We start from the raw sequence: 22,925 nt of genomic DNA on the forward strand, positions 1-22,925 counted from the left end.
GTTTTCATGCATGGAGATCGATGGAATAGGATCGGAGCAAGCACAGCTAGCGTACCTCGGGCGGCCGGCGGTGTGGCCGCGCGTCTGGCCAGGGCGAGGGTACCAGCGGTGTGGCCGCGTGTCTGGCCGGGGCGAGGGTACCGGCGCGGTGTGGCCGCGTGCGCGTCTGGCCGTGCGAGAGTACTGGCCTTGTGTCTGGCCAGGGCGGCCGGGCAGCAGCTGGCGCCGCGAGGTCATCGGCGCGCGGGGTGGCGTGGGGACCGCGGACGCGCGTGAGGCGGTGGCGACGACCGACGTCGGGTGGGGTGGCGGCGGCGACCTTTACTCCCGGTTGGTAACACACACCGGGAGTAAAGGTTCCCGGTTGGTAATAAGCACCGGGAGTAGAGGTTTTTTTGGCGGGCCACGAAACTGCAGGCCACCTTTACTCCCGGGTGGGATTCCAACCCAGGAGTAAAGGTGGGCTGCAGTTTCGTTTACCGCGTGTTTTAAGCAATAGTCTTGTTAAATACAATAGAAATGCAATAGTTTTTGTTAAAAACATAGTAAATTAAATAAAAGGCATAAAATTATTTTGATAAAAATATGGATTTTCTTTTTCTTTATTGCACATAGGAAAAATCTATAACCTAACTTTTTTTTATTTTTTGTTACAATTATAAAACATAATGTAACTAATATTTATTATTTCATTAATGCAAAAATGTAGTGTTTAATTAAAATTATTAAAACTATTGGTTTTGGACAGGAAATTTGTTTTCACATCATTTTAACGTTAATATTTTAATTTTTCATCACTCAATATCCTAATTTACCTTTTTGAGAGAGAAATCCCACCAAATCAAACATTGATTTAATTTGAAACATGACATAATAAACATCTGCATTCACAATTATTACATAATATCTCAAACACACACTACATTAAATCACTATATCATCAAGTGGGCACAGCAGTGAACTTCTTCTTTACGTATGTCCCTTGGTTATGATCGCGTCGTAACCATGGAGTGTCCTCATCAATTACCAAGATGCTAGGGTCTTTGTTCACTTTGAATTGCTGAATTCGGTCATCCTTTTCATAATCTTTTGACATGTCCGACTTGTCCTCAATTCCCACGATGACTCTTTTCCCTAAAAGAACTATGTAGCGCTTTGGCTCTTTGGTTGAGTCATTATCGTTTTCCCTCTTTTTGGTTTGGTAGACATATCATTGACATAGAACACCTGATTCACATCCTTTGCAAGGACGAATGGTTCATCTTTGTACCCAATATTACTAAGGTCTACTGTTGTCATTCCATACTCGTTGTCTACTGTTACCCCGCCTCTGGTCACCTTGACCCATTGGCACTTGAACAATGGGATCTTCAAAGTAGGTGCATATTCTAGTTCCCATATTTCATCTATGCGTCCATAATATGTCTGCTTATTTCCATTCGGGTCTGTGGCATCTATACGGACACCACTGTTTTGGTTGGTACTCCTTTTATCTTGGGCTACTGTGTAGAATATGTTCCCATTTATCTCGTACCCTTTGTATGTGACGATATGCCATGATGGTTGCATAGCCAATAAATACAGTTGCTCATGGATGCTCTCATCACCTTGACATTTTTTTCGCAACCAACCGCCGAAAGTTTCCATGTGCTTACGCGTAATCCAAGCTTCAGTATTCCCTGGAAACTCGGATCGTAAGAAATCCTTGTGTGGCTCAATATACGGATCTACCAAAGAGGAGTTCTGTAGAACTGTGTAGTGCGCTTTATTGAAATAATCATCATCCGTACCAATATATGTTTTCCTCCCTAGTGTCCCCTTTCCGCTTAGTCTCCCCTCATGTCTCGATTCAGGAACACCAATCGAGTCAAGGTCGGGAATAAAGTCAACACAGAACTCAATGACCTCTTCTGTTCCATAGCCCTTGGCGATGCTTCCTTCTGGGCGAGCACGGTTGTGAACATATTTCTTCAGGACTCCCATGAATCTCTCTAAGGGGAACATGTTGTGTAGGAACACGGGACCGAGAATGAAAATCTCCTTGACTAGGTGAACTAGGAGGTGTGTCATGATATCAAAGAAGGAAGGAGGGAACACCAACTCAAAGCTGACGAGACATTGAACCACATCATTCTGTAGTTTAGCTAGATCAGTTTGATCAATTGCCTTCTGAGAAATTGCATTGAGGAATGCACATAGCTTCACGGTGGCTAGACGTACATTTGGAGGTAGAATTCCTCTTAATGCAACTGGAAGTAATTGCGTCATGAGAACGTGACAGTCATGGGACTTTAAGTTACAGAATTTCTTCTCTGGCACATTTATAATACCCTTTATATTCGAGGAGAATCCAGATGGTACCTTGATGTTGTTTAAGCATTCAAACATGATTTCCTTCTCCTCTTTGCTTAGAGTGTAGCTGGCAGGACGTAAGTAATGGCGTCCATCATCTGTCTTCTCTGGATGCAGGTTGTCTCTTTCTCTCAAACAACGCAGGTCCTGTCGTGCTTCAAATGTGTCCTTCGTCTTTCCATACACACCCATGAAGCCTAGCAGGTTCACACAAAGATTCTTCGTCAGGTGCATCACGTCAATCGAGCTATGGACCTCTAGGACTTGCCAATAGGGTAGGTCCCAAAATATGGACTTCTTCTTCCACATGGGTGCGTGACCATTAGCGTCGTTCGGAACAGGTTGGCTGCCATGTCCTTTTCCAAAGACGACTTTCACATCATTGACCATATCGAGTACATCCTCACCGGTTCGGTTGCGAGGCTTGGTCAGGTGGTCTGCCTTTCCTTTAAAATGCTTGTCTTCCTTTCTTACGGGGTGATTTGCAGGAAGAAATTGACGATGGCCAAGGTACACGACCTTTCGACATTTTTTCAAGAATACACCTCTAATATCACCGAAGCAGTGTGTGCATGCATTATATCCCTTGTTTGACTGTCCTGAAAGATTACTTAGAGCAGGCCAATCATTGATTGTTACGAACAACAATGCTCGCAGATCAAAGTGTTCCTGTTTGTACTCATCCCACACACGTACACCTTTTTTATTCCACAAAATGAGAAGTTTTTCAATAAGTGGTCTTAGGTACACATCGATGTCATTGCCAAGTTGCTTCAGGCCTTGGATGAGCACAGGCATCATAATGAACTTCCGCTTCATGCATAACCAAGGAGGAATGTTGTAGATACTTAGAGTAACAGGCCAAGTGCTATGACTACTGTTCTGCTCTCCAAAAGGATTGATACCATCTGTACTTAAAGCAAACCTTAAGTTTCTTGCGTCATTTGCAAACTCCGGGAATTCTCTGTCGATTGCTCTCCACTAGGACCCATCAGCAGGGTGTCTCAACATATTGTCTACCTTACGGTCTTCTTTGTGCCATCGCAACAATTTTGCATGTTCTTTGTTTTTGAACAGACGTTTCAAGCATGGTATTATAGGAGCATACCACATAACCTTGGCAGGGATTTTCTTCCGCGGATGTTCGCCCTCAACATCACCAGGGTCATCTCCCCTGATCTTATACCGCGATGCATGGCATATCGGGCATGCATCCAATTTCTCGTACTCTTTGCCATGGTACAGGATGTAGTCATTAGGACATACATGTATCTTCTCGATTTCTAGCCCCATAGGACAGTGAACTTGTTTTGCTTCGTAGGTAGTGGCGGGCAATTCATTGTCCATCGGAAGCATCTTCTTTTGGATTTTTAGTAACTCTCCAAATCCCTTGTCAGATACACCATTATTTGCCTTCCATTGCAACAATTCTAGTGTGGTTCCCAACTTTTTCTGCCCTGCATCACAAGTTGGGTACAACAATTTCTTGTGATCTTCTAGCATCCGCTCGAACTTGATCTTCTCCTTTTCACTTTCACATTCTCTTTGTGCGTCATGAATGACCTGACAAAGATCATCAGCCGGATCATCTTCTGCGGCTACCTCTTCTTCAGCTTCTCCCATTGCAGTATCATTGAAGCACGCACCATCGAGAATAATATCATTGTCGTCCCATTGTTCTTCTTCACCTTCTTCCATTACAACACCGGTTTCTCCGTGCTTCGTCCAATAAATATAGTTTGACATGAAACCCGACTTGAACAAGTGTGAATGAAGAGTCTTTGAGCAAGGATATTCCACTGTAATCTTACATATGGCACATGGGCAGCACATAAAACCGTCGTGTTTGTTTGCCTCGGCCGCACGTAACAAAGAATGCACGCCGTCAATGAACTCTTGGGAGCGGCGATCAGCATTGTACATCCAATGCCGGCTCATCTGCATTACATGACATAAATACCATATTAAAACCTAGATCATAATTAATTATTTATACAACATGCATGCCACCACAAAAGGTACAAATTTATGAAAGCATCGCTACAATGTAGACAATCCCAACTATCACTAAAAGAACTAAAGCTAAAATACATTTCAGGAGCACAAGGATTTCGCGACCAATCTCAACTAAAACAGACAGATCCCCCGATTGTGCAACATCTTTGGGCTTCTTCGGTTGGATCACTGCCTCATTAGCCGCCGTATCTGCCTGTTGTGCAAGATATTTTTGCACGAGTTCAATATACTCTTCCTCCCAGTAGAAGCCTGAATATCATCCACTGCCATCCCACTGAAATTAAAACAAAAAACTAGAACTTTAATCACAACCATCATGAAAATAGGTATAAACTAACCATAATCATTAAATACAATAAAATAACTCACATTGCGATCCAGACACTTGTAGAAGATACGATCCTTGTTGGGACCCTCCTTCTTCACTCAGTACTCCATCACAATCTTCGTCTCATCACAACACTTGCCGCATGGAATGAGAGGGACGCCCGGCCTAAGTCGCTTTGGAAACCCATGAGAGGCCGAGAACCAGGAAACAGTTGCCATCTACTCTCTATACTCATTTTTTAATACACTATAAATTTCTCATTTTATAAACAAATAAAATTAAGAAACTATAAATAACCATCCGTACTAGTTGAACTTGCTTACGTGATCATCTCGGCGAGCATTTCTCCACTGGACGGCACCATACTTGCCACGGAAGAGCTCTGATTCTACGAGGAAGGGAACACGGTCTTCCACGATCGTTGCCGCTCTCCCTCGTAGAATCAAAGCTCCTCCTTGACATCCGTTACCGCTCGGCAGAGAACATGCTCGCCGAGTTGAACACGGTCCGCAAGTTCAACTAGTACGGATTTTCTATAATTTTCTAACTATTTTCTAAGTTTTTCATTTCATAAAAAGTTAAAATAAAAAGTACGGTGATTGACATACTACTGCGACGATATCGGGACATGTGAATAAATAACCATTCGTACTAGTTGAACTTGCTTACGTGATCATCTCGGTGAGCATTTCTCCACCGGACGGCACCGTACTTGCCACGGAAGAGCTCCGATTCTACAAGGAAGGGAACACGGTCTTCCACGACCATTGCCGCTCTCCCTCGTAGAATCAAAGCTCCTCCTTGATGTCCGTTACCGCTCGGCAGAGAACATGCTTGCCGAGCTGAACACGGTGCGCAAGTTCAACTAGTACAGATTTTCTATAATTTTCTAACTATTTTCTAAGTTTTTCATTTCATAAAAAGTTAAAATAAAAAGTACGGTGATTGACAGACTACTGCGACGATATCGGGACATGTGAATAAATAACCATCCGTACTAGTTGAACTTGCTTACGTGATCATCTCGACGAGCATTTCTCCACCGGACGGCACCGTACTTGCCACGGAAGAGCTCCGATTCTCTAAGGAAGGGAACACGGTCTTCCACGACCGTTGAGGCTCTCCCTCGTAGAATCAAAGCTCCTCCTTGACGTCCGTTACCGCTCGGCAGAGAACATGCTCACCGAGATGAACACGATCCGCAAGTTCAACTAGTACAGATTTTCTATAATTTTCTAACTATTTTCTAAGTTTTTCATTTCATAAAAAGTTAAAATAAAAAGTACGGTGATTGACAGACTACTGCGACGATATCGGGACATGTGAATAAATAACCATCCGTACTAGTTGAACTTGCTTACGTGATCATCTCGGCGAGCATTTCTCCACCGGACGGCACCGTACTTGCCACGGAAGAGCTCCGATTCTACGAGGAAGGGAACACGGTCTTCCACGACCGTTGCCGCTATCCCTTGTAGAATCAAAGCTCCTCCTTGACGTCCGTTACCACTCGGCAGAGAACATGCTCGCCGAGATGAACACGGTCCGCAAGTTCAACTAGTACGGATTTTCTATAATTTTCTAACTATTTTCTAAGTTTTTCATTTCATAAAAAGTTAAAATAAAAAGTACGGTGATTGACAGACTACTGCGACGATATCGGGACATGTGAATAAATAACCATCCGTACTAGTTGAACTTGCTTACGTGATCATCTCAGCGAGCATTTCTCCACCGGGCGGCACCATACTTGCCACGGAAGAGCTCTGATTCTACGAGGAAGGGAACACGGTCTTCCACGATCGTTGCCGCTCTCCCTCGTAGAATCAAAGCTCCTCCTTGATGTCCATTACCGCTCGGCAGAGAACATGCTCGCCGAGCTGAACACGGTCCGCAAGTTCAACTAGTACGGATTTTCTATAATTTTCTAACTATTTTTTAAGTTTTTCATTTCATAAAAAGTTAAAATAAAAAGTACGGTGATTGACAGACTACTGCGACGATATCGGGACATGTGAATAAATAACCATCCGTACTAGTTGAACTTGCTTACGTGATCATCTCGGCGAGCATTTCTCCACCGGACAGCACCGTACTTGCCACGGAAGAGCTCCAATTCTATGAGGAAGGAACACGGTCTTCCACGACCGTTGCCGCTCTCCCTCGTCGAATCAAAGCTCCTCCTTGACGTCCGTTACCGCTCGGCAGAGAACATGCTCGCTGAGCTGAACACGGTCCGCAAGTTCAACTAGTACGGATTTTCTATAATTTTCTAACTATTTTCTAAGTTTTTCATTTCATAAAAAGTTAAAATAAAAAGTACAGTGATTGACAGACTACTGCAACGATATCGGGACATGTGAATAAATAACCATCCGTACTAGTTGAACTTGCTTACGTTATCATCTCGATGAGCATTTCTCCACCGGACGGCACCGTACTTGCCACGGAAGAGCTCCAATTCTACGAGGAAGGGAACACGGTCTTCCACGACCGTTGACGCTCTCCCTCGTAGAATCAAAGCTCCTCCTTGACATCCATTACCGCTCGGCAGAGAACATGCTGGCCGAGATGAACACGGTCCGCAAGTTCAACTAGTACGGATTTTCTATAATTTTCTAACTATTTTCTAAGTTTTTCATTTCATAAAAAGTTAAAATAAAAAGTACGGTGATTGACAGACTACTACGACGATATTGGGACATGTGAATAAATAACCATCCGTACTAGTTGAACTTGCTTACGTGATCATCTCGGCGAGCATTTCTCCACCGGACGGCACCGTACTTGCCACGGAAGAGCTCCGATTCTACGAGGAAGGGAACACGGTCTTCCACGACCGTTGCCGCTCTCCCTCGTAGAATCAAAGCTCCTCCTTGACGTCCGTTACCGCTCGGCAGAGAACATGCTCGCCAAGATAAACACGGTTCGCAAGTTCAACTAGTACGGATTTTCTATAATTTTCTAACTATTTTCTAAGTTTTTTATTTCATAAAAAGTTAAAATAAAAAGTACGGTGATTGACAGACTACTGCGATGATATCGGGACATATGAATAAATAACCATCCGTACTAGTTGAACTTGCTTACGTGATCATCTCAGTGAGCATTTCTCCACCGGACAGCACCGTACTTGCCACGGAAGAGCTCCGATTCTACGAGGAAGGGAACACGGTCTTCCACGACCATTGCCGCTCTCCCTCGTAGAATCAAAGCTCCTCCTTGACGTCCATTACCGCTCGGCAGAGAACATGCTCGCCGAGATGAACACGGTCCGCAAGTTCAACTAGTACGGATTTTCTATAATTTTCTAACTATTTTCTAAGTTTTTCATCTCATAAAAAGTTAAAATAAAAAGTATGGTGATTGACAGACTACTGCGACGATATCGGGACATGTGAATAAATAACCATCCGTACTAGTTGAACTTGCTTACGTGATCATCTCGGCGAGCATTTCTCCACCGGACGGCACTGTACTTGCCATGGAAGAGCTCCGATTCTATGAGGAAGGGAATACAGTCTTCCACGACCGTTGCCGCTCTCCCTCATAGAAGTAAAGCTCCTCCTTGACGTCCGTTACCGTTCGGCAGAGAACATGGTCGCTGAGATGAACACGGTCCACAAGTTCAACTAGCTACTTTAACCTTCTTTCATGTAAATATGCAAGCTTGAAGTGATTTTGAGCTCCAATTGCTTACAAATGAAAAAACCACAATAAAGAACAATATATATATAGTAAACAAAATGAGATAAGACAATGGTGAAAAATGAGAGTATGAGATTGGTATCCTTTACAACTGAAGAATCGATGGAGAAATCGAAGAAATCGACGGAGGAATCGAAGAATGGATAGAGGAACAATGGAGGGAGGGAGGAAGCAAGAACACTACTGCAGTGAGCTTCAAAATGTGCTGAGCTTGGGCTCGGGGAGGAAGGAGACAGCCGGGATATAAAGGGGGGACCTTTAGTCCCGGTTGGTGGCTCCAACCGGGACTAAAGGTAAGTTTCCAACCCCGGGCGCAGCCATGACCCGGGAGTAGACCTTTACTCCCGGTTGGAGCCACCAACCGGGAGTAAAAGTATACCTTTAGTCCCAGTTGGTGGTTCCAACCGGGACTAAAGGTCCCTGCCACCTCTGTCTGGCGCAGTAGCCATTGGGCAGGGACCTTTAGTCCTGGTTGCAGCCACCAACCGGGACTAAAGGTATCTCTAGTCCCGGGCGCAAAAAATTCCGGGACTAGAGCCCATTTTGGCCGAGGATCAAAGGTCTGTTCTCTACTAGTGCGGCCAATATCCCCTACGAGAACGGCAGCAGGTTCCAAAGGCCATGGACGTCACGATCTACAACAGCCAAGGATGAAGACGGCATAATTACGAAACTACCATTGGTTCATAATATCTCCGTCTTTCCTTCGTTTTAATTCCGATTCGGTTTGTTCAAGTTGCGTTAGATTCATGCCGACGTGCTCTACACAGTAGTATTAATGTTTTTCATGTCACATGTTTTTCTATATATAGTTAAATATTAAATTGATTAATATACTTATATCTAGTTTTATAATTAAAATCAATGTAGGTTTTATACTTATGTATTTTATATATAACTGATAACATGATTAATTGCTAACATAAATGTGTTTCTAAATTATAATTTGCTTAGGATAAACAAGGTCATATAAAACTTGTTTACATGCTCTCACATGCACCTTTGTTTTGTAAATGTTAAAGTTTAATCTGATTAAATTATATGATGACTAAAACATGATTATCTATAACTTGACTTTTGAAAACTAAATATGTTTTGATTAATCAGAATTAATACTATTCCTATAGTTTTTCTTAATTAAAATAAATCAAACCCGTAGTTGTTTCTTTTATAATATAAACTCTTGATAGTTGTTTCTTTTTAACGATAGTTTCGTTATCAACATTTCTTGCGTTCTCTCGATTGTAGCAACGAGTTCTCTCTTAGTACCCTGTTTTAAAGCTCTTGCTCTATTATTCTTAGTTGCTTTTATTTGTTACTTGTTTGATTGCCTATGTGTGGTGCTTGCTATGAGTAAACGAGAACCGTTTGTGGGCGCTGAAGATCAGAAGGTGAGGATCGAAAGCTGATGGTGTGAGAGTTGAGCAAGTGTTTAAGGTAAGTATAGCATGGGATCATCCTTGTTGTCCAATTCACTTTAATAACTTAATCATATGCATGTGTCTACCTTGGCAACCGTAGCAATTCTTCTAGCTATTTGATATCTTGGATTCCTTATCACCTAAGGGGTATTGCATTGGGTAGGATGATGCTCGTGCTCAACTGAAACCATGATCTTGTAACTTGACTAATGGAATATGCAATAAACACTAAAAGATGCTTTTTAGCAACAAGGAAAAATGGGGCTAGAGCATAGTTTTTGTGATGCTCTAGATTTCTCTCCCTAAGAACTTATCTATAAGTGGTCACCGGGACTTACAGTACATCCATGAGTGCTATATGGCTCTGGCTTTAGTCAAGTATGAGGAGCTTTTCTAGCTTGTTAGTGGTTACCTTTATGGTGCAAGAGGGATGTGTTTCGGGTTGGGTGTAATGCGACCTCTGTTCCTAAGAGTACTTCTGCGTGAGTGTGCCTTTTGAAAGGGGGCTCTACATTCGCAGGGCACAGAAACCTTGCGGCCCTAACTTGTTAGACGAACCTTTAAAAGACTTCATAGTGAACCCTGCCGACCTTCCTTGGTAGTGGGTCAAGAGGCTGGTCACCTCGGACGAAAGAGTAAATCACGGCTCATGGGTAAAGATGTACAACCTCTGCAGAGTGTAAAACTGTTATAACAGCCGTGATCATAGTCACGAGCGGCCTTGGAACTCTTACGGAATAGATGATCATTAATGGTTAATTGTTTATGCTATTCATTATTCATGTTTATCTGATCATGTGTTTATGTGGGCTTATGATAAATTTGATGCTACTCAATTACTTAAAATTACGACTAACTAAAAGCTAACCACAGTAAACCAGTGTTATCCTTTTGTGCCCCATTAACCTCATGTCATATTTGCTGAGTACGACATGTGTTCACCCTTGCTATTTCCCCACACCACATACTCTAGAAAAGTTGCTCCGAAGATTGATGGAATCACGGAGGAGTTCCTAGAAGATTGATAGAAGTGTTAGGCATATATTACCCCCAGTCAGCCGTCCCTGTGAAGGATGGAGCCTAATGATTACCAATAGTTTCGCGATACTCTGATGTAAGTATTGAATATGAGTATATTTCGTTATATAATAAAGCATTGTCTCTTGATACTATTGTAATTTGTCGCTATATGTGTGATTTGATTTTCTGGGCACACATATAGTTAGTACTCAGTTTTGTCTTTAAAACTGGGTGTGACAAAAAGATAATTAATTAACTAAAAGTTGAAGTATTTTTTTAAAAGAATTCTTTAAGTTGAAGTTTTACACATAAACGTGCAAATATTAATTATTAGTGAACTAGAAACATCACGCCTGATTTCAATGCATCTTTTTCTCAAGCTCATACGGAGTTCTTTACCGGAATGATATCTTAGGGTACATTTCTACTTTTAGAGTTGTTCTCTGGTCTGTTCTTGTCCATTTGGACACCTGAAATTAAGTGACTTTATCATAATGATAAGGAGAAACAACAATGGATCCGTAAAATCGAAGTAGCGAAGTACTATAAGATCGATAGACTCACTGGCTTGTAAGTATTTTGTGGGGCTCTGACCATCCACATGCTCTGCGTAGGTAGCAACTTTAGTCAAGGCTTCAAATTTTCTTCAGCAGTTCGTGTTGCTGTCTGTTCTGTTTTTGCTGGTGCTGCAGTTGTTGGTGCCACTATCACCAACTGCTTTTACCACCTGCTTATTTTTCTTTGGAGTTGAAACGTCAGTGTTTATTTTTTCATTTTGGACTTGCTATTACTGTTAACTTCTTGTTCCTTTGGCACGCTCAGTGAAGATCCCAAAGGCCAGTCCCTGCTGACCTGCAACATGTGAAGAGTAATCTTTAGTCATTAACCTAAAAGAGTTGTAAGAAGAACACCATTTCGATAATGGTTTCATGCATAATCAGCTGAAATAAATCTTTAAGTGTACCTGTTTAGGACGTTTAAGAAGACCTTATATGGCAGTAAATGATAGCAATCAACAACAGATGTTCGTTGTTGGGTACGAACCACTTTCAAATATAGGACCACTCATCCTGTTAGAGGAAAGGAAGAAATACAATAGGGACAACTTTTATAAATTACTACGATTGAAAAATTGTGTATTAACACTAGCAAAGTAACTCATTTAGGAGGGACAATCAGCAAGCATTATATCACATACACATGAAACAAAGTATCTTGAAAAGGGTGGAGAGCTTTAGCAAAGTAACCATTGCTGAATCTATTATGGTGGCTATTATGGTTGCAACGGAGAGAGGGGGCCGCCCAAGGGCCTTGCCTGATCGAGCCATAGAGAAGGCTTTTTCCTTCTAATTCTTAGTTGATTAGATTGATACATCTCATCTTCTTATATAGAGAGGCTTACTTGACCACTAAGTAAGCGATCCTTATGGATAGGCTCATGACATAGCCTAATCACCCCTTATTTCTCACCCAATCACTCCTGCTAAGCTTCTATATTAGCACCTGCTAATAGTGCGCTGAGGATTCCCCTTAATTGGGCACCAATCTATCACTTTCCTGATTTGTTGCCTCTAACACTACACCCCTCATGGAGAAGTAGCTCGTCCTCGAGCTGCAACCAAACTTGCTGCCTGCAGAATATAAGGTGGACATCATCCACACGTCGGAGCTGCACGTGTACAGCCACCTAGATCCCATGGCACAGTTTGGCGCGGGTGTCGAGACTTGGGAGTGGTCGCAACAGCGACCAGCAGAGGTGCCCTCTTGGCGGCCAGTGGTGGATTGCGGCGGCGCTACGCGGTGCGTGCCTACCTATGACCCCATGCCTTCTCCATGCTAGATGGTTGTTGATCCGCACCACATAGGGAAGACATGAGGGCTTCTAATGGAGAACGACAAGGAGGGGTGCACCTCCCCAATGCCTGTCGTCGTAGAATCTCAGTTCACTGCCTGCGGGGAAAATACCATGTCCGCTGCGTGCAGGAGGAACCACAGGCCCAAGATCCCCGACGCGGCGGACAAGATCGAGGTCCTCCGTGTAGTTATGCGCAACTTTGAGGAGATGTGATGGAGGTGTGGGGCTGAATCAGCTACTGATCGCGCATGTCCCACACCTGCCCACCCGCTAGGTGCCGCGAACAGCAGCCTGCAGCCGCACCTCTACTAACACCTGACGGCTAAGCATCTTCCCTGCCGACTCCGTCATGATGTCTATTGGCTGCTCGATCTGCTGCAACATCTCGCCCTCGGCTTGGATCTACTGGGCGCCGTTTATGGTGGTAGTGGTGGTCGCCTGTTGTCGAGATTCTAGGGCCTCTAGATGCGCCCAGAGAGACACCACCTACTAGGAGAGGACGGTCAGCTCCTTAGCGATAGGATCCGACGGCGGCTCATCAGAACCTGACACCACCCATTCGAGATGTTATGGTGGCTATTATGGTTACGAGGGAGAGAGGGGGCCGGCCAGGGCCTTGCTCACGGCCAAGCCGGAGAGAAGGCCTTTTCCTTCTAATTCTTCCTTAATTAGATTGATACATCTCCTCTCCTAACATATAGAGGCTTACTTGATCCCTAAGCACGCCATCCTTATCGATAGGCCCATGACATATCCCAATGACGCCTTAATTCTCTCCCAATCGCTCTTGCTAAGCTTCTATATTAGCACCTGCTAATGGTGCGCCTAGGATTCCACTAAATTGGGCACCAATCTATCGACTTTCCTGATTTGTTGCCTCAAATGACATAATCCTGATATAATGTACTTATTGACTAGGTCTACAACATGCAATGGTACAAATTGGGAACAGTGGAAAAGCAAACCTTTTGATCACGACATCTAAAGGCATTTCCTTAAGCTTGTTGTCAACTGTCTTATCATAGTGCATAAGGAACAACTTGGTAGCTGTCCCTTTATTACTCAGTGAGTACACCGGATGTTCTTCGATAAAATGCAAATGTGTACGCTTCATACCTACTAAAATAAAAGTGTGTGAGACATACTAAGACATACAAAAGATTGGAGCACAAGCATAGACTTTGCAAAATCAATAAAAATCAAGCACACAATTACGCTTCCCATGCAACTTGTGTATCGAGCACACAATCTGGTGTAATTTAGAAAAGAACATTGATTGCTATCAGTTCATGAACACAATCTAATTAAGCTACTCTAGGACGCGATTAGTTGGCTTCCCGGCCGAGCATGGCTCGCTCTAGGCATCCAGGCCCTCAGCAGCCATGCTGGATGCATGCAGGAGGGTTATGTTTGGTTGCTCACACGGAAACAACCTCTTTTCCATTGGAGGCAACCCCATTTCCATTATAGCATAACAGAAATACATTGTGAGCGAACAACCTAGCACAGCTGAGTTGCCATCTGGTTTAATGCATGTATAAATAAATGCACGGAAAATGCAGCCAGTCTTTAAGGAAACGCTCTCCCGCGCGCTCGCCCGTGCGTGCGGCCATCAAAACATTGATTTTTTCCTCATGGGCCGAGCTAGGCAAGGGGGCGGCTTTTGCATGGAGCAAACCTGGCCGACACCCAAGACCAGGAAACTGGTCACGTGTATATTGCATCTGGCGAGCCTGGCTGAGCCTCGTACATGCAACCAATCGCGCCCCAAATGTGCCCGTGGATGCAAGACCATATTAAATAATGTTTCGGTAGCAAACAACTTGTATAGAATCAAATTAAATGAGGGCAGCGAAACCACACCAGCTAGCCTAACTCCACAAATTGACCATATTTGTGCCCATGTGCTTGTGGGTGAACTACAATATATTCTACAACAAATTATGGCATGGACCTGTAGCCAGTAGCCACAACAAGGCTGCATCCAATTGCTCTAGTTATTAGAAAAGGAATAAGGGTGCATACATACAATACACTGTAATTAAGTTGAAGAAAACTGTAGAAGTGTCTATAGCACAAACCTGTTTTGGGCTCCACCTCTGAATATGCAATCCGCTGAAGCATGTATGGTTCAGAAGGAAGTGCCGTAGATTTAATACACGACCTCTGCACCAACATGTCACTGCTGATATCTTTCTCAAATATCGACCAGACACCCTTGGTTTGGGATCCATGCTCCAGCAAGCATGCTTTCTTTGTCCTATTGAGAAGCATACCATCAATCCTGGAGATCGGCCACATGATCATCTCGGGGGAGTCCTTGGTGGGGTCGAGCGCCTCAGCAATGTCGCAGGCGTCGATGATTGCCTTGTCAGTAACCAAGAACCCCGCCTCAGCATTTCGGTTCTGGGGATGGTTCAGGTACATGAGCAGATTTTTGTTGGTGACGGTGTGGGAGGCGGACATGCAGAACTGAAGGGGGCTGGCAAACTCGAGTTGCGGGAACTGTTTCCAGTGGTAGTAGTTGTACAGGAGAACCGTTGCGTGGACCTGCACAACAACAAAACCACATACATGGCGGGTAAGTCACTGACGATTTATTGGAAAAAACAAAAGCGAATTCGAAAAGCCCGAAGCCCGAAACAAATAAGCTAGAGTAAGCTCCATATGATATGAGGGAGCTGCGAGGAAAACCGCACCTCGATCGGCAATTGCAAAAATAAAAAAGAAAGAAAGGAAAAAAAGTGTGTGATCAACACTAAGTGGAACAATGTTATGGATCAGCCAGTAGAAGCCGCAAATTCCAAATGCACCAAGTACGGATGCAAAAAGACCTGCTGGACAACCGTGGGCCACTTGTTTCACTACCGGAAACAGTGACATTGCCGTGTGCCAGCAAAGACCAAAAAACACTCGGCAAACAGCACACGGCATCTACAGTGTCTGCACACGGCATCTACTTGCCGAGTGTTTTTTATCGCGCACTCGGCAAATGGTTTGCCGAGTGTCAAATTTGACACTCGGCAAAAAAAGTGGTTTGCCGAGTGTTTTTCCAAAATACACTCGGCAAAGGATTATTGTTTGCCGAGTGTTTTTGTAATTACACTCAGCAAACCTATTTTCCAAAGAAAAAATAATTTTTTTCTCAGCATACCATTATTATTTGCCAAGTGTTTTGGGGAATTACACTCGGCAAACCTATTTTCCAAAGAAAAAAATAATTTTTTTCTCAACATTTTTCAGTTTAATAGCTGCCATACAAAACACTCTTAGTACACCATATCTGCATGCACATCATGCTCCTGGCAACATAGTTCTCATAATAACCACATGACATAGAAATGAAGATGACAAATTTAAGAGACTAATGACAGGTATAAGTTCAGAAGAATCAACATCCAGAAAAAATTCAAAAACTATGCTACCAAAATAGTGAAGCTAAAACCATCAACACCCCAGTAGACATGTCTTCTACTCCATTCTTCATGAAACTAGATATCCCAAGTACCAGCTTATAAGTTGCTAAAGTGCAGAAGTTCTCTAATGGAAACTTGATTCATCACAGCCACTCAAGAGTAGTACAAAACAAAAAAAGTTACAAGGCATAGTTAAGGAAGGGGAGAGCAGCGCAGCGTGGGCTCCCCCGGCGGTAGCTGCTAGAGGTCCACCTGCAGTGGCAGCACGCTCACCTGCGAGAGCTACAAACACTATGAACTAGTTACCAGTACATGATCCAGACCCAGGTCTAAACATGAGCAAATTAAATATGTCACTGGTAAAACAAGAAAGGAAGCCTAAGGAGTGGAGTTTAGAACACACTTTTGATATTTCAAGTCCAAATTAAATGTCACTGGTAAAGGTTAATTGTATGCCTCGCAGTTGTTACAAAGATGTAATGCATTGTATCTATTGAAAATTACAGTCCATATCTAACGGAAGTCGTCACTGTGAAACATAATCACATGAAAGAAATACATATATTATATCAAATCCTTCTTTTATTTCAACATATCACTATTTACTAAATTATAATTCTCTTTGAATAAACTAATCCTCCGTCCAGACCCGTCTGGACATCATCAATATCTTGGCAGATTATCACTAAAAGGAAATTACAGATAACTACACCTTGCTCCTAAAACAAAGTGGATGCAGATACTTACAATTCCAGATACTTATTGAGATAATCAACCACTATCGACATATCACCTTGTGCTTTCGCAATAGCAATTTTCCTCTTGTGGACAATCTGTCAAACACAGAAAGCACTCGCAATAATGTTAAATGGCATCAGATATAGTTCAAAAAACTTTGAACCATAGAATTTCACAGGCTCAACGGGCAGAGGAGATTGGCAGATTGCACTACTACTGCAAACCAAGTCTTTAACATGGAAAACGAGAATCATCATGAGAACCACGGCATGGCATACCTGGTCAAATGGATTGTTTTCCAGGATTAGCGCATAGGCTCTTTCAGCTTCAGTCCATTCACCTTTCGCTTCAAATAGAAGAGCTTCTAGCCGGGCTACATTTTAGGGCACAACCAGTTTAGCATATACAGAGAGGTGACCATCGTACCAGTACCATAGAACTCACAGATGCCAAGTCTTCCATACACAAAAATAAAAAATCAGGAATTTGAGTCTTAGATGTATACATTTATTTTTAACCTTTTTTCTATGCACTACGATTAAGAATTCAATCATTAGATCACATCACCAACAATCTTGAACTATCCAATTGCTTTTTCTTACCATGTTCTTAATTAAAACATCAACACTTTGCCTTTATAATTAATATAGAATGCAAGTCTAATTATTTAACACTTTAACTTCAAAAATTCACACTTCCACTTTCACTGAGTTTAGTTTAGCATATATAAAGAAAGGTGAGAACCGACCAAAGTACCGAGCATGGCAGCATAACTCAGCAGATATCATGTCTTTTGAACTTGAAACGGAAAATCAGAAATTATGCTCTTAGATGAGCCACATCACCTTCAATGTTATCCAATTGCCCACTTTTCTACCGGAATCTTAGTTACAATACATTAATATAGAATGGATACATACTTGTTTAACTTCAAATAAACCAACATCCAGACCTATAAGGTTCATTAGCTCCCATTCAGTTGTACATGCCAGGCTGTATTTCCGGGATGAAACAACCATCATTGTCGATAGAATATCGTCGGCAGTCCTCCGAGGGGTATCCCACGAAGGTAGATTGATCGACAGAGGAGCGTGAGATCAAGAACAAGAAGGCAACAGAGACACACGAGTTAGACATGTTCTGGCCGTCAGTATGACGTAACACCCTACTCCTGTGGTCTGTTGGTTTGTATTACCTATCGTATGATATTGCGTGAGTTTGGAGGGGGTCCCTGCCCGCCTTATATAGTCCGGGGAACAGGGTTACAAGTCGGTTAGATCTGAGAGATAACCGGAAAGTAATAACTGATTACAGGAATCTTAGGATCATACATATCCTAGTAGATCTCGTAGTATCTTCAGGATATCTTCCAGATGTCTTGCTGAAGGCGCCGACTAGAGTCGTGCCCCGCAAGGCTTCGTCTTGTGGGCTGGGCCGCCCTTGAGGGCGCAGCCCATGTGGTCTGCCGTGGGTATCCGGGGTCATACCCCCCACAGCTAGTCCTCGAACGCCTAGTACCCGTAGTGCAACGCCGTCTTGAGCTTGTCTGAGCAGGTGCGAACGAAGCCGAGCAGTCGAACTCATGGTCCGACCACCATGATGAGTTACCGAGCAGTTGTGAGTAGTTGCCGAGCAGCGTGTATTGTTACCGAGCCGCACGAATCGTAGCCGAGCAGCATAACCCAAGCACGGCTTGCCATAAGCGTGTAAGGAGCTCAAGTTCAGAATCGAAAATTTCTTCGCAGTGGAATAAGTGTGCCCACTTAGAGTCTGACCACGAGAAAAGGAAATAGTCTTCTTCAACTTCAAGAGGCGTGGAGTCTTCCGGAATAAAGCAAGCACATTCACCGCGAGGTGAAGTGTGCCCACTTAGTCCCCGAGCCTAACAGTAGATGACGTAGTCATGTGGTGCCAGGGTCCAAAGTAGAAGAATAGTAAAAGACCAGCCGAGTAGGCAGCCAATCCTCGAGCGTAGCCCTGAAATGAGAGAGAGCACATTCACCGTAAGGTAAAGTATGCCCACTTAGTCCTCGAGCCTAACAATAGGTGATGCAGCCACGTGGTTCCAGGGTCAGAAATAGCAATCAGCTGGGAGAAAACAGAATCGCGGAGAAAAAACCGGACTAATGGTTGTACAGTAGCAATGACTGAGCCGTAACGATCGACGGAGATGTCGGCGAGCATTGGGCGACCCGCAACCAATTGCGGAGATAAATCAGCAATATGGGCTAAGGCTACGCGAAGGCCCAAACAATGGCCCACCAAGCCGCGTCAGAGAATTCAGAGAAGCGCAGATCGCGGGAACGGTTTCCCAAAAACCCTCAAATGCGAAAGGGTAGGGAAAGCGCTTTATAACTACGCCGCCGCATCCTGCGTTCATACCTTTGCCACTTTGTCATTCTGTCTTCATCCTCAGCCCTCACATTTCCAGGTTTGCATCCACGCATGCTCCCAACGCCAGTCCCCATCCAGATCTGAGAGATGGCGCTGAAGAGGAGAGTTGTGAACCTAAAGAAAGCGAGCCCAAAGAAGGCAGGAACGGGAGCCAGTCGAGACGAAGAGTGGGTGCCGTCGCGCATGGAGGAAACGGAGCTCGAGAGATTGGTGGAGGCGGGCGTGCTTCCTGACCGTGTCACCGCCGGATGGCGGCCAGCCAGTGGTGAGCCCTTCCCAATGCCTAACACTGATGAAGCTATAGTCTTCGAGGATTATTTCTGGCGTGGGTTGGGGTTCCCTGTATATCCTTTTTTGCGGGATCTGCTGGAGTTCTGGGCGATTAGTCTGTGCAACCTCCACCCGAACACCATATTACACATCTCGATCTTTATTCATTTCTATGAGACATTTCTAGGGGTTCTGCCACACTTCAACCTCTTCAGACACCTGTTCTGGTTGAAGAAGAAAGGCGGTGGTGGCTCCAAGGTGGTCGGCAGCATATATCTGCAGCTTCGGGATGGAATGGCCAGCAAGTACATTAATGTACTGCTGAACACTTCTCTGAAAGGGTGGAACTCCAAGTGGTTCTACATGAAACAGAGTCACCATGCAATCCACTGTGACGTCCATCAAATCCCGGAGAACCAAAAGAGCTGGTCAGAGAAACCAAACAGTGCTAACATGGAACAAGTGAGGGAGCTCCTCGACCTGATTAAAGGCGTGGAGATTAGCAGCGAACTAGTGGCAGCTAGCTTCATAGTGCGCCGCGTCTAGCCCTGCAAGGAGAGGGCCCACCCAGGCTTTGACTACAAAGGTGATGACGATGAGACCTAGGAGAGGACGAAGCGGCTGACGAAGAAAACTATCCTAGAGCGGGCCGTAGAGCTATTCGCTCCCAATGCTTCATTCAGCTAGCCAAGGCAAATGAGGGCCTTCAATTGCACAAATCCGCCACCTCAGGTAACCATCTCGATTGTTTTTCTGAGACTTTTAATCCTAAAGCATTGTCGAGCAGTGAACTGATTCACTTATGCAAAGATCCATTCGTAGGAAAGAGCGTTGTACTTCTCCGGTGTGCCGAGGGGTGATTCACCGAGGGGGTAGACACCCGGCGACCGGCTCGGCTTGAGGAAGATGCGGCCAGCGCCTCGTTAGAGTCCAGAGGCACCGATGCTGGTCGGACGGAGAGTTCGCCCCCGGTATCAGAGAAAGTCCGGGAGAAGAGGGCGCGGCAGACGAGCCAGCCTAGAAGAAAAGAAAAATGGCAGCCACCGCCCCCATCAAACCGGGCAGCATCTCGCTTGGTGGCGACCAGGCCACTCAGACACGAAGGACTGCAGTGGTCGAGTGGTCGGATGACGATGAAATTCCGATGGCTCCTCCACCGAGCACGAAGGAGCCTCCGCACAGCACACGCGCGGGGGGTCAATCAAGGGGAGGCGACGAAGTCCTGGAGCCGTAGATGGGGAAAGTCCCCGAGCAGTGGTGAAAGCTCTAGTTTGGTTTTGGATAATTGATGAAACCCTAAGTGCTAACCTAGTTTATCAAGATGATTATGAGATAGGTAGCACTACTCCAAGTGATGAAGCAATGGCGAAGATCATGACAATGGTGATGGCATGGTGATGGTCAAATGCTTAAACTTGGAAAAGAAGAAAGAGAAAAACAAAAGGCTCAAGGCAAAGGTATAAAATGTAGAAGCCATTTTTGTTTTAGTGATCAAGACACTTAGTGAGTGTGATCACATTTAGGATAGATAGCCGTACTATTAAGAGGAGTGAAATTAGTATCGAAATGCGGTTATCAAAGTGCCACTAGATGCTCTAATTCATTGCATATGCATTTAGGATCTAGTGGAGTGCTAACACCCTTGAAAATGTTTGTGAAAATATGCTAACACATGTGCACATGGTGATACACTTGGTGGTTGGCACATTTGAGCAAGGGTGAAAAAGATAGAGTCGAAGAGGAGGTAGTCGCGCTGGTTACAGAGTGACCGGACGCGTCCGGTATGATGATCGGACACGTCCGGTATTCGGCGGCAGACTCAGCGACCGGACACGTCCGGTCGCCACACTAGACACATCCGGTATGACTCGGAAAAACAGTGTTCCACAGTGAAGTCGATCGGACGCTGGCAGCGTCCGGTCCGGTGTGACCGGACGCGTCCGGTCATCCATGGGTGCTTACTATACTCGACCGGACGCTGAGGCTCAGCGTCCGGTCAGTCTCTACCTGACGCGTCCGGTCGGCCCTGGTGGCTTACTGGACTCGACCGGACTCGACGGTGGAGTGTCCGGTCAATTGAGTGTCTGCGTCCGGTGTGAGGGTCCGGTCATTGGCAGAATGCGCGGCAATGGCTATGATGATTTGAAACGGACATGTGGCAGTCTAGGGCTACCGGACACATCCAGTATGCCAAACGGATGTGTCCGGTATTCACGACCGGAGCGTCCGGTGTTGTGTCCGGTCAGTTGGACTGCAGCATCCGGTCGGCCCACGATTTGCCCAGTGAAGGGGTATAACGGCTCTATTATATGGGGGCTCTATTTATAGCCCCATGGCCGGCTCAAGGGTGAACTCTTGCACATTTTCATTGACATAGCAACCTTGTGAGCTTAGCCAATGTACTCCCACTCATCTCCATCATTGATCCATCATCATTGTGAGATTGAGAGAGAATCCAAGTGTATTGCTTGAGTGATTGCATCTAGTGGCACTTGGTATTCGTATTGCGCTGTGGATTTCGCTTGTTTCTCTTGGTGGTTGCCACCACCTAGACGGTTGGAGCAGTAGTGGAGGATCGGCACGAGTTGGTGATTGTTCGTGGCCATCTCCGATGATTGTAAGGGGAGTTGTACGTTCCCCGACGGAGTGCCGAAAGGTAACTCTAGTAAATTGCTCATGTCGTTGAGTTACCTCACTTGTGGGTCGGTTCTTGCGGTGTCCTATCGTGTGGACGAGGTTTGTGAAACACCTCTTAGCCGCCGAACCACCAAGTGTTGGTCGACACAACAGCGACGTAGCATGTTGGCAAGCACGTGAACCTCGGGAGAAAATCGATTGACTCTTGTCATTTGCATTCTCCCGGTGATTGGCTTGATCTTCATCTTGTGATTGGTTCATCCCCTACACGGCGGTATAATCACCCTACTTACTTGATTACATTCTTGCAAACTAGTTGATACAAGCTATTTAGTGTAATTAGAATTGAGAGCTTGCTTTATTGTTTACATTCATCTAGTTGAGCTCTTTAGAGTAGCAAGTTTGTGTGCCTAAGTAATTATTGCAACTAGAATTGTTGGATAAGTGGCTTGCAACCCTTGTAGAGCTAGAGCAAGTTTGCATTACGCTATTTGTCATACTAATCAAATTGCTCTAGTTGATTTGTAGATTTTTAAATAGGCTATTCACCCCCCCTCTAGCCATATTAGGACCTTTCAAGTGGTATCAGAGCCGTGGTCACCGTTTGATTAAAGGCTTAACAACCTCGGTGTCAAATTATGGCTCAAGTTGTGTTCAACCATGTGGGGGGCAAACCACCGTTCTTTGATGGCACATGCTATGGTTATTGGAAGAGAAAGATGAGAATGTATCTTGGATCAATCAATGATCAAGTATGGGAAGTGACCGAG

The 22,925-nt window shown here is 44.5% G+C and overlaps 1 pseudogene; it reads right to left on the reverse strand.

The window, feature by feature from the left end:
• Positions 1-22,925, reverse strand: part of LOC136503830 (uncharacterized) — a 49,932-nt pseudogene that overhangs the window by 14,157 nt on the left and 12,850 nt on the right.

This window comes from Miscanthus floridulus, chromosome 14, assembly GCF_019320115.1.
Source record: "Miscanthus floridulus cultivar M001 chromosome 14, ASM1932011v1, whole genome shotgun sequence".
In the NCBI taxonomy this organism is placed as follows: Eukaryota; Viridiplantae; Streptophyta; class Magnoliopsida; order Poales; family Poaceae; genus Miscanthus; species Miscanthus floridulus.